This window comes from Mytilus galloprovincialis, chromosome 12 (assembly GCF_965363235.1).
Source record: "Mytilus galloprovincialis chromosome 12, xbMytGall1.hap1.1, whole genome shotgun sequence".
In the NCBI taxonomy this organism is placed as follows: domain Eukaryota; kingdom Metazoa; phylum Mollusca; class Bivalvia; order Mytilida; family Mytilidae; genus Mytilus; species Mytilus galloprovincialis.
The window spans coordinates 31,777,119-31,794,094 of NC_134849.1; the positions used below are offsets into that span (position 1 = coordinate 31,777,119).

The following is a 16,976-nucleotide window of genomic DNA, read 5'->3' on the forward strand; positions in this document are numbered from 1 at the left end:
TTCATTTGCCTGCTTCAGCTAGTTTTATTGAAGATCTCAAACCTTTCCGTTTTACTAGATAAGAACAAAAATATAAAAACCACATAAAAGATTGTAAATAAGAGACAAACTTCCTTTTGTAATAATCATATTTGAGGATATTTGCAGAAGTCTAAATACTTTATTTGGAAATTTGTAATGTTTGAATTTCATTTACTTTCAATTATAGACCCTATGAATGAAACAGACACAGAAAAAAATTGAAATACTTAGCTACCACAAACAAACAAATAAACATACACAAACTAATAAAAAAAATAACATCAAGTACTTGTCTACTGTAGAAAATAATGCCCCTGCGCCCTCTCCCCCCTTTTCCCCTTATTCCTCCCTGACAAATACTATTCAAAATGAATGAAATTACGATGCCAAAAAACTAATTTTCAATATAATCAGCGATGAAATGACACACTTTTTAGAAAAGCTATTATAATAGCTTATACATAGTATTGGTTTGTTTAAAAATAGTGTCATTCTAAAAATAACTTTGTAATCTATTAATGGTGGTGAAGTAAAACATTATTGTCATTTATTAAACAAATTATGCAGTATAGTCAGACAAAATCTAGACAAAATTACTTTGTGTATATGCGACATACATACGGTACATGTATATCGTACTATAATGGAGGATTAACTACGTGATGGCATGTTAGATTATAACGACTGTGCGATAAAAAGTTTAAAGTAAGTGTACTATCTCGTACTATTTTCTACGGCGACAGAATGAGGTCATGCAAGAAACATCTTTTAGCTCGGTCTCACAACATATTAATTTGTTCCCACAAGATTATCGCACGTATCAACAAGTTTAGTATATCTTATTTTCACATTATATATTGTTAGGGGACGACCATTTGATATTCAGGGGGGGGGGGGGAGGATTTGTTTTGGATTGCTTATTTATTTTTTTGTGGACTATCAGAACTGATTATATATTGTCTGCACTGTTGAAGCATGATTTTTCATTTTCTGTAAAACAAGGGACGGCTCATTTATTTTCACAATTAAATTTGTAATACTTGAAACTACACAATTTTAAATTCATTTTTTATTATTATTTTATAAATAACATAGTCATTATGTTCCATTTAATCCAAATTAATCATCATCCTCTGAAAGGGAATCTTCTGAATTCAAAACTGCATATATTGCATACGTACAAAAAAACAATATTGCTTAAAATTTGAAAAGATATTACACTGAAAAGTGAGGTAAATTTTCATGAGACATAATACCTCAAGTGAAATGAAACCTATTTTTCAGACATCATGGTGTAGTTATTAAATGATTTGGGAAGTTTTCCCCGCAAACAAATATGAAAAAAGACGAATTTTGGTAGAATCTGGTGCCATCTTATACTTTAAAACATGCATTTATAAAGTGGTTTAAAAGACCTGCCGAGTTATTTATTTTCAATACATTGTAGGTTAGGTAATTTATTTTCAAACTACCACTGACAAACCATTCATTTTTGTTATTATCAAGGCCGAGTTATTTTTTTTTTCGAAATCCCCCCCCCCCTAGAATATCTTATGGTCGTCCTCTTAATAGTATTTTATACCCATCAAACGATTTTTTTTGTTCCCATACGATTATTTCCTGTACCCACACGATGCATATGGTTGTCTAGTTTCCACAAAAGTTTGTTTTGTTCCCAAAATAAGTTCTTTTTGTTCCCACAAGAAATTTGTTTTGTTCCCACTGGTATATTCCTGTAACCCAAGAAGGTGCTTTTATTCCTATACGATAATGTCATGTACAAGATACTATCCTGTGAGATTAATATACTTCATTGTAGGAACTTGTCCTAGTAGGTTTATTGTGACGTATAGTTAGTTTAAAGCCGACCCGAGCTGCCAATTTCTTTTTGAAAGACGAGTCTGTGTATGAAACCGACCTAACTGCAGCTGTTTTACATGTATCCTTTATTTCGAGTTATTTCGATGTGATAAAATATTAATGTTACGAATTGTACTGTATCATATCATCATGTCAACACTTAATGTCTCTTAAGTAACGCTTATATATGTCAAATATTTGACAACCCAACCGTTGATTTAATACACACTTCGAAGAGATGCATGCACGGTCTCTACACTACATCACCGATATAATAGGGTTTGGAAAGGTTTTGCATAATAGAGAATCATGGGCAAAGCGTGCAGAATAAAGGGCAAAATACAATCCAGACTTTTATATAACGGATTGTATTATCAACAGCTAACGCTCGATCCTTCTTAGGAGCCTCTCTTTGACGTTCTTGTCTTCTTAAGAAACCTCTCTTTAAAGACCTTGAATAAACCACACAATTAAACATTTTGCTATGTATTGTATAACTTACATTTTGTCATACATGTACCTTTACCGACGTTGGCAGATACCCGACAAGAAATTGAACTTGTGAAAACTGCATATTAAAGTCTTTAAAAGTAAAACAATGGACAGTAGCATTATAGCAGTAAAGCGGGTTACAAAGGAAGACTGTTGTTAAGTGATGGCAATAGTGCTGAGATTTATAACGGCGATGACTATCTTCCTGATTATTTCCCTTTGCTGATTGATATGCCAAACCACGAGATGTATGCTGATGTCATTGGAGATAAATTTGTTTGATTATGTTTAAGTTTAAAAAACCGCAATACATGTATTTAGAAAAAAAATCGATTAGTATTTCGTTTTTGATACTACAATTTTAATCTTTACTGTGTTTCACATGACTGTTAACAATTCGTCAAAGTAAAAAACTTAAAATTTATACATTTGATCTTAGAATATACGCAACAATTATATTAGATCAACCTAGTTTAACTAATATTAAACGTCAAAGAGTATTATCACAGTTTATTTACGTTCGGATCGTTCCCTATTGTTACTTTTACTTTTTAGGACGGTGATTTTCCTTTGGTACAATCTTACGGGGTTTATGTATCACAACTCGTTCTCTATGCCCGTGTTTTTTGTGACATTTTGAATTTCAATGAACTTAATTTATGTTTTATTGGTAAAATATTAAGTCAGGAATTTCGTTATCAAATATTACTTAAAACGTTTACTAAATTCTTCCACAGATACAAAGATATAGTATGGTAAGATATGAAGATGTAGTATGATTGCCAATGAGACAACTCTCCGTCAGATACCAAATACATGAAAAGCAATTATAATATACCTCGGTAATGTGTATACAGTGTGGTCTGTTCATATTTGTCACTATTCCTGCTGTTACTTTTCAAAACTTTTTCAATTCTGTACAAGTTACCTATTGTTATGGTCTCGTCATGTCGTATATTCGACACATTACGATGAAAAACACATCTCAAGATGGTGTTAAACAAATAAATCGTCTCCTATTATCAGAATCCTTAATTGGTTTATAATTATATAGAAATTATAGAAACAAAAAATTAAGAGGTTGCTGAAAAACGTCTGATATTTATATGTATCTTTACTACAAGTTTTTATACAAAATAACCCTGTATCAATGTGTGCATAACAAACGATTACGATACCAAGCAATACATGACTGCTTATATTGACTTAACTTTCAGTGGCAAATATACCATACATTGTAGGTCAACGACAATTCAATAATCAGTGTAATAGGCAGGGTCTGCAATTTTAGTCGAACGAGAAAAGAGTAAATGTTGAATAGGAGCTCGCAATGCGCTTTTTACTAGAGAGTTTAGGCAAGGTATTTGAAACGTTAAGATAGGGTGGCACTTTCATAATGCGAGCCATCAGTTTTAATTCCCCCATTCCAATCTGACATGGTTTCTTATTACCGACTTGCAAAGGCAAACAGACTCCCCAGGAAGAGGGAGTCATTCCTTTCATTCGGTAACTTGGCATATTTCTTAATCCCCGTGGGATATGATTTGTGTGTTCGCCAACAGCTGAGTGACATTTTGGTCTGTCAGCATAAGTAAAAGAAAACATGTTATAATGTTTTTTTGTAGATATCAGTTTTTAAACAGGATTACTTTATTATAACAAGCTTCATCTCATTATGATGGTTCACTAGTTCAACGTAGTGCATTGATAAGACGAAGGGTACCACATGTGGACCAGGAACAACTTATCCTCCCGGATCACTTCAGTTTGTAAAATTGTTCGTCTTTTCGTTCCCTTTCGATTTTTAAAAATATTGAATATGTCATTCCGGAGTTACGGAATTTTTACCCTTCAATGAAAGGCAATTTTCCATAAATCTCGCACTAAATCCAGGATTCCTGAATTGATTTCCCCAAACAAAAATCAAGAAAACCGTTTCGGACGCATGCAACTTATAACGTCTTGTTTTAATTTTTAACAGCACTGGGTCGATACCTCTGCTGCAGGACTACAACATTAACGGTACCAATTTTTATGCACCAGATGCGCATTTCGACAATCAAGGTCTCTTCAGTGATGCTCGAGGCCATAATATCAGTCTCCGAGGGTATCATCAGCTCAGTAATCAGTACTTCCTTACCGACATGATTTATAACAAATTTTCTAAAATTGCCCGTTTATAAATTTTGAATTATAAAGAAAACTTAAGTTTCAACTCCCTCAGGCAAAGTTCTTCAACGTTTTTGGACCTTATACATCCTTGGCTCACAAATATTCGGATTTGTGCGTTTTTGATGAAGATAAATTAAGAAAAGCGCTTCGGACGCATGGAATTTATAACGTGTTGTTTTTATTTTTTACGTTATTGTGGGGATTGATGAAAGGAAGCTCCCTTATTTTTTTTATTTTTTTTTATTTTTTTAATTTTTCCGGTTTGTCGTTTGAGAGTTATGGAACTTTGACTCTTACATTTAAGATAATTATTCACAAAAAAAAACACACCTTTTCCAGTATTCCTGGATTGATTTTCTCCAAACTTTACTTTATTGTTGGGATTGGTGAACGGAAGCTACCTTTTAACTTATTGAATTTTCTGGTTTGTCACTCCAGAGATATGAGACTTACGTGATTGTTGGAATTGATGAACATAATTATAATTACATGCCTTTGAAATATCCCATTTTATTCTTGCAACAATCTCAATATGCAGTATTAGGGCGTATCATTTGTCTTTCTTCGACAAATCAGTTTTGAATCTCCCCTTAATTTCTTCAGCCTCTTGATTTATATTTCCTAAAACTGTTCAATTTCGTTAAAAAATAATAAACGATCTCCATTTTGCATACATCATTATTGTGAAATTTAATGTATATCCCCGTCTTAAAATTCATCTATTGTTGACCCTATTTTCTTTCGATTATTTTCGGAATTATTATAAAGAAATGAATTAACAACAGTTGGAAAGTATGTTAGGTATACATGCTTGCTTGTCTGCAACGGTTCATTTACATTGTCCATTGGTCAACTGAAGGACAAGTGTTCATGATATTTATTACAAACACTTGATGTGTATATAATTGTCGCAATTTGCACATATCTGTTTGATGTCGATATTTTTCTTTTGTTTTTATTTTATTATCTCATTGATCAAATGTTTTATTCTGCAGTAAGTCCGTGACCAGATAGACTTTAAACATAACATTTAGTCATTTAGTCAAAGACAGCAAAACAAGCGAGACATTTTAACTGTGCACACTGGTTTTGCTGTTGGATTGGTGTCTCAATTATTTACATGTATATCGTGTGTAATATCTCTTGTACGATAAATACATCTTTGGTTGTCAATTTTTTGTATCATATGAGCGACCCTAACGGAGGTAAAACAAGAAAAGCTCTTTGACCACAACAGATTGTTGTTTCCAAACGATGATAAACTACTGCTACAAGAATATTTTTTTCTTTTTTATAGGATTTTCGTTTCTACGACGTACTTAAGGAAACCTTATATTACAATCACAATGTCATGAGAAATGTAAATCAATCTTTGCTATCTGAATATATTGATGTCAATATGCTTGGTGAAATTCTAGAATATTGAGACTTGAAACGGCATTTGTTCCCATAAGACGACATTGTTGCTAATTTTGTACCATAAAGACCTATCTATGCTCCGCTGATTTTGTAGAAACGAACTAAAGTTGTAGTGTCTGATTTAACATATGCACGAAAAACTTTACCTTCAGTAAGTAACTTCTTTCAAGCACATGTAGTATCAAATATTAGTCTTTTTGTGTATGGCTGATCGTTTGAGAAAATAAAAATCCCATCAGTTACAATATGCTAAGTTTCTTAGTCAGCCAATGAGTGAATATATATTACTTCATGCAATATCACTCAAAGGAACTAGTTTGACATTTTTTAACAGCGCAGTTGTAGAATTAGGATTCAAAAGAACAGAATTTCATACATCAGGTGCATTGTTTGTCAGAAAGAGAATTAAAAGCAAACTTTATTTAAAAATAATGTCACAGACAGTTATTTATTCAAAGATAACACATATTTATAATTCACTATTTCGGGACACTATTTTGATCTGCATACAAAATATTTTGACCTTTTTCATATATTACGTCATACTTCTTTACTACACTATCCAGGTAAAATATTCTATGAATAAATTACACAGTGGACTTCAAACGCTAACTAGTACATGTTGTAAGTAATCTTTTAAAATGTTTTCTACCGGAAACTTGTTGTTGCATTTGTTTATTTTAATTTCACTGCCGATTAAAGGACAAACATTTTTACAAGTCAAAATATTGGATCATTCATTCAAAATTATATACCTGCCACAAACTAGTCAGATACGTAAACATTGTTAGTAGTATCATCAGATGTGCTGGTGCAATCAATGAAACAGCAGCAGAACGACGCAAATAATTGTGTGCGTTTGTAATGTTATTTGTGTATATTAAATGCTTAATTAATTGGACGATCTTTCTTACGAGGACAAAAGATAATGTACACAGTAAATACATTAATTATACGCCTTATATATAATTACATGTACGTATTATAGAATACAAATACAATTCACGTATCAAGGAGTCGACCATTTAATATTGGGGGTGGAGGGGGTGGTTTTTACCGGATTGATAATTTTGTTTTAACTTTTGTAGACATTTGTTTCATGCATTTTGTGTTGCAGAATATTAAATTTCATTCTGTCTTGTGCAAAGTTACTTATTATGAGTTCTTACTATGCCAAGTTATCTCTTTTGAAAATCATCCTGCCTCTCTTCCAAGAAAATCAAATGGTTACTGAAGACAGTGAGACTCGCTGCTGATATTTTAAAGTACTAAGATGACTAATGTACATACAAATAAAATAAGGAGATATGGTATGATTATCAGAGACAATTATCCACCAAAAGATATGGATATTTGTACACATTTGTTTCATGCATTTTGTGTTGCAGAACATTCATTTCCATTCTGTTTTGTGCAAAGTTACTTATTATTAGTCCTTACCATGCCAAGTTATCCATCCATTCAAAATCATCCTGCCTCTCTCCCAAGAAAATTGATACTTTAAGAGTACTAATGTACATACAAATAAAATAAGGAAATATAATATGATTATCAGAGACAATTATCCAACAAATAATGGTTACATATGGATAATGGATGTAAGCATTTTTAGGTAATATTGAGTCTTCAACAATGAACCAAAGTCAGCAATAAAAGGCCGGACAAAACCCGATTCGAAGCTTTTGTTCTAACTGAAATGAAGAGAATGTATTATATGTGTTGCCTTTTTCTCATAAACATGTAAGTTGATATACAAAAAATCTATTTTTTCCCCAGAAACAACACACGAAATATTCATCAAAAATCAAATCAGAATTAGAGAGTGATTATGTGTATGAACAGCAAAGTTGTGGAGCGTATTTTTACCCGTCTTTCACGGTTTTGTTGTTTCTTGGTTAGTATCTTGTAATTCAGAGCGTAGCTATAGATACACAAACAAGATTGGTTGATTTATTGATATTTGGTGTTTAACGCCACTTTGCGAACTATAGGCTATTTCGTGGCGGCTATTTTTTTTAATTTTTTTGTTGTTGTGGAGGAAGCTTGAGTGCTCGTAAAGAACCACCAACCTTCGGCGGGAAAACTGGCAATCATAGTGAATTAAGATTGGAGTCAAAGGCGCCTGTCACTTGTGAGGTTCGAAATAAAAACCTCAGTGTTGACAGGGAAGTGATACAGTAGAAGAACTTCTTAGAACACTCAACAGCCACACAAAGAAAGTGTGTTGAATAACATTAACTATTGAAAATCAAATCCAAAAACTCATTTTAATTAGTAATTCAATCTTAAGGATGTCGCAATCGGGCAGGGACTCAATCGGTTAAATCAATAATTATATTTCTGCGAACACTGTCATGGTTGAATTTGACTGAGAAATTTAAGGATAATGCTAGCTACTTTCCATTCTTATTTATAATCTCTATGTAAAGTCATAGGAATACAGGAACACGTAAGGTATTCATGATGTATTCATTTGTCTAAAATCATAATGATTGGTGTCTTACTTTATCTTGACAGATACAAAAGAAGAACTTAATAACTTTAACAGCATAAGTTAACACAATGGACAGCAGCCTGATAATGTAAAAGGGTGACAAAAGAAGACTATGAGAAAGTGATGGCAATATTTCCCCCATCAGAGATATATAATGGTGGTGACTATCTTCCTGATTATTTTCATATGCTGATTGATATGCCAAACAACGAGATGTATGCTGCTGTCATTGGAGATACATTTGTATGATTATTTTCTTAAGTTTTAGAACCACAATATTAAGATAAAATGGTTGGTTATCTCCCTTGCAACATGCGGGTATCTGAGATACCCTTGTCATATATGTTTGAGTAAAACCGAAACATAAAGACAGAAACCCAGTATATGCGTTTCACGTGATGTTTTATTATTCGTCATTACTTTTATACATTTCATCTTTTAACATCATCACAACGTATGTTTATTCTATGCATTCAATCGTTAACAATGCATGCTTTAGAAAAGATGCAAATACGAAAAGGAGAATAGAAAAATCGAAGAGACATCAAAATTAAAATGGCAAAAAATGAAAAAGACATGATTAAAACAATAATCGACAAAAACTAAAGACTGAGCAACAATAATCTAACCAATAACCGGTGTTACCTCGCGTGCTCTGGAAGGGTAGGTAAATCTTGCACCATACTCATTTCATATAAGAAATGAGTTGTACATTTTTCCTTTAAATTCAACTGGTTTGTGACGTCATGACAAACTTTGTATAATTTCAGAACTTATCCGGATTAGAATACATGTCCATAAGTTCCAATGATAAAAGCTATATATTTTTGCATGTTATTAATTTTATTAATTTTCTATGTCTTTAAAAAAAGTGGTGTATAAACTATATCATTTACAATTTTAATTTTTAATATATCTTTTTTTCTCACGAAAAACAAGAACTTATTAACAATAACTTTTGGTGGTCATCAGTGTCTATCAATAATGATTTTCATGTTCTTATAAACTTCCAATATTTCAGATTTTCCATTTTGCCATTTGTTCAAACTGGATATGTTCAAGGAACTCAATAAAGAGTTATATGACGGGTGTCAATAGTGGAACAGAACCTGCTGACTCTTCGACAATGGACGAGTCCATCACTGTTTTTTGGGGGGATCGTAATTATAATCTTTAGTTCTCTGTGTTTAGTGTTTGATTTGGTTTTTTTTTGTTGGTTTCCCAATGACAGTGGTATTTTCTGTGTTTCTTAAACTGATAGTTTTTGATTGGACTTCTACAGCATTATTGTCAATTGCTTGTTTTTGATTGGACCTCTACAGTATTATTGTCAATTGCTTGTTTCTGATCGGACCTCTACAGTATTATTGTCAATGGCTTGTTTTAAATCGGACCTCTACAGTATTATTGTCAATTGCTTGTTTTTTTATATATAATATGAAAACAAAATCAAGTTAGGAGCCTTCAATTATAATGATAAATATTCTGTGTTGATAATAAATAGATATTTCATACTTTAGGTAGGATTTACTTTAATGACAACTGTGGATGATGGGAGAAGTGTAGTTACTAGGGCAGGGAGAGTTTCCAAAGAATACGCTGGTAAAGGCATTGCTGGAATAATGTTGAAATGGGTGGATATAGGAGGACCTCTTTACCGACCGGAAGTCATATGGCATAAAACTACAGGAAGTAGACCACATTCACCGTTAATTCAATTGATTAGCAAAGGAACATACAACAAAACCTTAGAACAAGTGCGTATGTTTGGACATACTTCTAATTTCTCCTCCCTTTGATCGAAAAAAAAGCATAAGCCCTTCAAAACATTTTTTGTGTCGATCCGCTCGACGACGATACATTGTGGTCTATAGATTAATTGTGAGATGAGCATGCATGTCTGACAGGTTCTGTTGACGTTGATCTTAAGTGCATCGTTCATTGACCATACTTAATTTTACACGACTAGATATGCTTAAAATAGACTCGTAAGAGATAACAAGCTTAACATTTTGTAAAGTCTTATGTCATAAAATAACAGTAAGTAGAACACATTCACCGTTACTTCAATTGATTAACAAAAGAACATACAACAAAACCTTAGAACAAGTAATTATCTTTAGATATACTTCTAATCTCATTACAGTAACAGTGGCGAATTCAGGGGGGGGGGGGACTGAGATGGCGTACGTTCCTTTCTGTTTGATCGAGACAAATATATTTCTTTGCATAAAATCGTCCAAAACATGTGTTGCCTCGACCCGTTTGACGACGATATATTGTGGTCTATAGATTCATTGTAAGATGAACATGCATGTCTGACAGTCCTCTTTACGTTGACCTTAATTGCATTTAAAAAAAAGTTAAAAGGCCCAAATAAAGTAAGAAGTTGAAGAGCATTTTAAACCAAAATTTCGAAAGGTATGGTGATCTATATTCCTGTGGAAATATTTTATCATGATTGTATATTTATACATGCATGAGGGTCTGAATGGCGTTTACAGGATAGATAATAATGGGTCGAAGGCGCAGAAAAAAGCCCCCCATCCCAAAAAGAAAACGCTATAAAGAAAATAAGGAAGAAAAAAAGAAAAGATAATATTGGGGTGCTTAAATATAGAAAATAGAGGGAAATGGGGAAATTTATAAGGAATAAAGAAAAATGGCTAAGATAGTAAAGAATACAAAATTGAAGGCCCCTATCTAGACCCTCGTGCCGTTTAATGATGAAGTAAGAATTTTCTATATAAGCGAAATTAATTTTGTTACTGTTAATGAAACAGTTTGATCAGAATAAAATGTTTAGTTTATTTATTTGGTTTTAAAGGAATAAACTAGTCAAATTTTACGCAATTAAATGCTGTGTAAATTTTCTTCATTCGAAAAAAGTGAATAGTGCCTCGGACTTTCTTTAGTTTGTGAGTTAATTGGTTTACTTAACACACCAATAACCTCCTTCAAAATATGTGTTGTTACTACTATTATTACTACAGATAATCGTTGATCTCCGTCTTCAAATGAAACAAACACCTTATACGTTTCGTTTATTAAAATAAAGGCATTCATGGATTTGCTTAATCGAGAAAGCGCAAACGTAAACTTGTTAAAGCCAGTGATACGTAAAAACGCTGCAATGTCAGGAACTGTATAAACAAAAAGGACATACACCGAATAAACAAATTCACGTAAGGTCAACTTGGTTTGAGAGAGTTGGAACCGTCGTTTTATTAATAACTTCTTGATTTATAAACTGGTATTTTACATTTTAAAGTATAATTGTTTATGTTATAATATAAATGAATGAAGAATCTCTCTTTTTTAACAGGATTTTCGATTTTACGACACACATAAAAGAACACTACAAAATAAATACTCTAGTGTCATAAGGAAAGAAAATCCTTCGTTAAAATCTGAAAGTATCGACGAAAAGATGCTTGGTGAAATTATAGCATCAACTGACCATAAGCAGTACTTATTCCCTGAAGACGAAATAGTTGTTGACCAGGTACCATATAGGGCTATCAAATCGAATGCTCCCCTGATTATTTCTAAACGAACTACTGTTGTGGTGTCTGATTTAAATTGTCCACAAAGAACTTTACTTTCTATAAGTAATTTCTGGCAAGCACCAATTGGAATGTTTTTTAATTTCAACGCTTATGGTTGTTTGTCAGAGAATATCAAAGAGCACCTCATTTTACACTTTTCTAAGTTTCTTTGTCGGCCAATGAGTGAATATATATTATTTCGTGGTATATCAAGCCAAGGAACTAGTTGGACATTTCTGGATAGCGCTGTCGAAGAATTTGGATTTAACAGAAGAACAGAATTGTATGGAACAGGAGTAACAAGTGTCAGACGAAGAATAACAAGCAAACTGTAAAAAAAAATGAAATCGAATACAACTTTTTGTGTATTTCTGTTTAGTTTTAGTTTTTATGAGCATAAGTATCAAACCATCATATATGGCTTCACATTATGACCCTGCTTTAAAATAGTTTAACCGAGGGCAATATGAGCTTTCTGTAGTAGCGAGCAAATTATGACCCTGCTTTCCAATCAGTTTAACAAAGGACAATGTGAGCTTCCTGTAGTAGCGAACAAATTATGACCCTGCCTTCCAATCAGTTTAATAGGGGATAATGTGAGCTTCCTGTAGTAGTAAACACATTATGACCTTGCTTTAAAATCAGTTTAACAAAGGGAAATGTAAACTTCCTATAGTAGCGAGCACATTATTACCCTGCTTTTTAATCAGTTTGACAGGGGGTAATATAAGCTTCTGCCATCCCTTTACGTCTGTCTTCCGTCCGTTTGTTGTCCGTTTTACTTGAAAAAAATTATCTCCTGAAACTATTTAATGGATTCGCTTATAAAATGTAAGTAAAATATCAGTCACGACGGAAACATTTTGAGGTCGATGACGATTTCTTGTGGAGCACATGAAACACCCACCTCGCACGGTTTTAGGTGGGGTCGTATTGCTCATGATTAGTCTATGTATTGTTATTCATTCTTAGTCTTCGCCTTTTCTGTTTTGCCATGGTATTGTCGTTTTTTCTTCGACGTATGATTTTTTTCCCCAGTACATTGTAGTTCAAATTCCTATAATCTAAACCGTTCTCCTCACTCTGCACAACATACTTATTTAATTTTTATTTTGATATGTCATGAATATGCAAGAAATGTTAGGCAAACCAAAATAAAGCAATTATTATCATGATTATGACGATAAACACAAAACATAAGATGCAGTTATCCTGGACATAAATGAAATATTTGTCACTGGACGTTTAACAAAACCAACAATCAACCATAAATAATAATGTTATAACATGAACATGAAAAAAAACCCAGATATTATGGTCTACTTAAGCTAGTTTTATTTTAGATAACAACCCTCTCCGTTTTACCAGATAAACAACAAAAATAACATAAAAACTGCATTAAAGGTTGTCAAATAAATATAAGAATTTCAAAAACCGACACATCATGGCCCCTCCTTTCCATAATTTGTTAAACAAATAGATAAGAATTTGATTGAATGTCTCTACGTACAAAAAAAAAATCTAGAAAAAAAAAATACTTCCTTTTATAATAATCATATTTGAGGATATTTGCAGACGTTGGAATGCATTCTTGGATATTTTTAATGTTTTTAATGTTTGATATTCACCACGTTCCGTTTTAAACCCTAGGAATGAAACAGACACAGAATAAAATAATCTTACCACACACAAAAAAAATAATGCATCAAGTACTTGTCTATACTTGCCCCTGCCATCCCACCTTTCAAGCGCCCTTATTCGTCTCTGACATAAAAAGAACTATTCAAAATGGATGAAATTACAATAAAAAACATTACTAACGATGAATTGACAAACTTTCAGAAAAGGTATTAATAAAACCTTGTATATATTTTTGATTGGTGAAAATGATGACATTCTAAAAATAACGTCGTAATCTATTACAGTGTATTAATGGTTTTTAAAGTAAAAAATTTAGTCAAAAAAGAATACCATATAGTCAGAAACAAATCCGGACAGGATAACTTTATGTAAATGCAACATAAATGGATGGACAAAGGAGGATCTCTTTACCGACCTTAAGTCGTATGTCATAAATCTGCAGGAAGTAGAATACACTCATCGTTACTTGAAAAGATCGAGAAAGGAACCCATAGCAAAATATTAGAACAATTACGTTTTTTTAAAACTTATTCCATCTATTTAAGACCCCAGTCTGATATGTTCATGGAAAAGAAATATTAGATGAATTGTACAATGTTGGTTGTCGTCTCATTCCCTTTATAGAGTGTTGCTGCTCACAGGAAGCTTTTCCTAGAGTTCAAAGTGGAGAAGTTGAAATCATCCTTTCAATAATAGTATGTGTTGTGTGTGGCTTATTGAACAGACATGTTCAGTTCCAGATCTAGTTTAATTATAACTACATAATGACGTATACATATATGAAACAGAGGCTGTAACCGAGTATAAATAGAATACAGATTTAGCACACGTGACATCTCCCCTTATCAGAAAATGAAAGTAGCAGATTAAAATAAAGTGAAGTATGCAAATGAGAAATTAACGAAATTAATTAATTTAAATGAATCATTAAAATATATCGAAAGAGTTTCAAAATAAAATTTGTTTTTATTCGGTTTGATGATATTGAAATTGAATTGTCATAAACATTTTATTAAGAAAAATCAATTACTGTCCATCTGAATATGAATTTAACTGTTCATCCAATTGTCTGTAGTGTCCTATCATTATCTTAATATCCTCACTATGCCTAACCAAAGTCAAATAATCATGCAATCCTCTATATACATCCCATCTCCATGATGTTTTTAAATTCGATATTCTGATTTAATATATTTCATCACTACTAATTATCTTGATTTTATATTATTTTCGGTTTCACACTATTCGAATGATAAACACTTTTATATAACATAGAAAATTGACATCGCTTATCGCACATAATCATTAAATTTTGTTGGTATTTGCACATTCCATCCTGACCTTGTTTTTGTAACGACGGATTGAGTTACACATGCTGATGTTTCGTCTGCACTGGGTGTGTTGATAACCTCTTTATGAACTTGATGATTATGAGTCACTATCGGCACAATGTTCTGTGTATGTTGATCTTTGCTACATTTAGAAGGTCGTAAATGTTTTCTATTACGCCGGTAAAGTCTCCCATCAGCTGTTTCTACTTCGTACGACCTTGAAGTGTGATGTTTACGTTTTACAGTCGCGTGTTTCGACCATTTATTTCCATCGTGTAGTAAAACTTTCTGTCCGTTTTGAAGTGATTCTAACGGTTTTGAATGTCTGTCATAATAGTGCTTCTGTTTGCTTTGTCTTTCCTTTAATTTTCGGCGAATATCCTGTGAATTGTTAACATTTAGTAGCGGTGCTGTTGTTGGTAATGTAGCTTTTAGTCTACGTCCATAAAATATTTGTGATGGTGATAATTCCAATTCTGTAATTGCGGTATTCCTGTAATCCAATAGTGATTTGTACGGGTTTTTGGATTTCTTTAGTAAAGATTTAATTGTCTGAACTGTCCTTTCGGCTTGCCCATTAGATTGTGCGTATGTAGGGCTAGATGTAAGATGTTGAAATCCGTAATCCTTTGCGAAATCTTTGAATTCAAGACTGCTGAATTGGACTCCGTTGTCTGAGTAGAAAATATCCGGAATTCCACATCTTGAAAATGTACTCTTCAAGTAAGCAATTGTGTTTTTACTAGTTAGATTGTCTAATTTGTAAATCTCGGGCCATTTGGTGTAGTAATCAACGATTAAAATGTAATCATTTCCATTCAAATGGGAAATATCTGCGGCAACTTTCGACCACGGTCTCTTTGGTAGATCTGATTCAATCATCGGTTCTTTTCTTTGTTCTTTTGATTCTCTTGACATGTTGAACATTTGCTTATGAAATTTTCTATTTGAGCGGTCATTCCATTCCAAAGCAACACATCTCGTGCTCGGGCTTTACATTTGTTGATACCCATATGCGATTCATGGATTTTATTTAGCATTTCACGTTGCATACTTTTCGGTACAATCAGTTTGTGTGACTTAAAAAGTAGTCCATCTACACATGAAATTCGTTAAGTTCGATATGTTATCGATAAAGATTGAAAATTATAGAAGAATGCAGTTTCGGAAGGATTTTTTCAGATTATTGTAGAAATGCATCGTCTCCAGGAGATAAAAATGTGTTATGGATTCAATATTGGTATTAATCACGAAATACTAATTTTCGTGGGTTTCGTTGGTATTTATATACCATGAATTTAAAGTTGAACGAAGTACGAAAATCTATTTATTCTTAATCAACGAACATGTATAAATCCACAGTGTGTCATTTGGTTAAATTTCATTATAACCTTCAAACAAGGCTAGGCTTCCATTTGACCTTTTCCTAACTCAGTCAAGACTGAAGTCATGAGATGGGGATTCAGTCGGACTTCTATTCGATCACAGATGAAAATTCTGTGCTTATCCTTTATCACTCTATCCAGCTCTTTATAACATCGCATACCACTATGAAGTCAAATGTTATAAATCAGCGTTACTTAAACATGCATGATATTAGGACAAGAGTGCACACAGGATGCGTTACCTGGTTTACTGAACATGATTGCATTTAATGTTAAAAGTGTATGATCAATTGTTTGATACATTAATAACATTAGTAAGCACTATAATAATCCATGTTAATAGTTCGCGGTGATATGAATATACAATAATTCTAAACTATTCATAGATATATAATTACTTGTAATATCTGAGCACCTGAGATCACCCAGTTTTTTTGGGGGATTGGTGTTCCTTTTTTCTGCCGTTTGTTTTTTGTTGCACTTTAGTGTATCTGCTGTTTCGTTGTTTACTTCTTACAGTTGACGTGTTTTTCTTGGTTTAAGTTTGTAATCCGGATATTTGCTTTCTCTCAATCTATTAGTAACTTTGGAACAAAGACATTAATGTTGCCTT

General features: G+C 32.7%; 1 long non-coding RNA gene across 6 annotated transcripts; it reads left to right on the forward strand.

The window, feature by feature from the left end:
* The first annotated feature begins 570 nt into the window (after nucleotides 1-570).
* LOC143055502 (uncharacterized) lies at nucleotides 571-12,378 on the forward strand. Of its 6 annotated transcripts, XR_012972057.1 has the most exons (5): nucleotides 6,570-6,588; nucleotides 7,741-7,858; nucleotides 8,482-8,701; nucleotides 9,979-10,215; nucleotides 11,784-12,378. It is a non-coding gene; the product is annotated as an uncharacterized LOC143055502 (long non-coding RNA). The 6 variants fall into 6 exon arrangements; XR_012972059.1 differs by lacking the exons at nucleotides 6,570-6,588; nucleotides 7,741-7,858 and adding an exon at nucleotides 571-726; XR_012972061.1 differs by lacking the exons at nucleotides 6,570-6,588; nucleotides 7,741-7,858 and adding an exon at nucleotides 6,097-6,115.
* The last annotated feature ends 4,598 nt before the right edge of the window (nucleotides 12,379-16,976 follow it).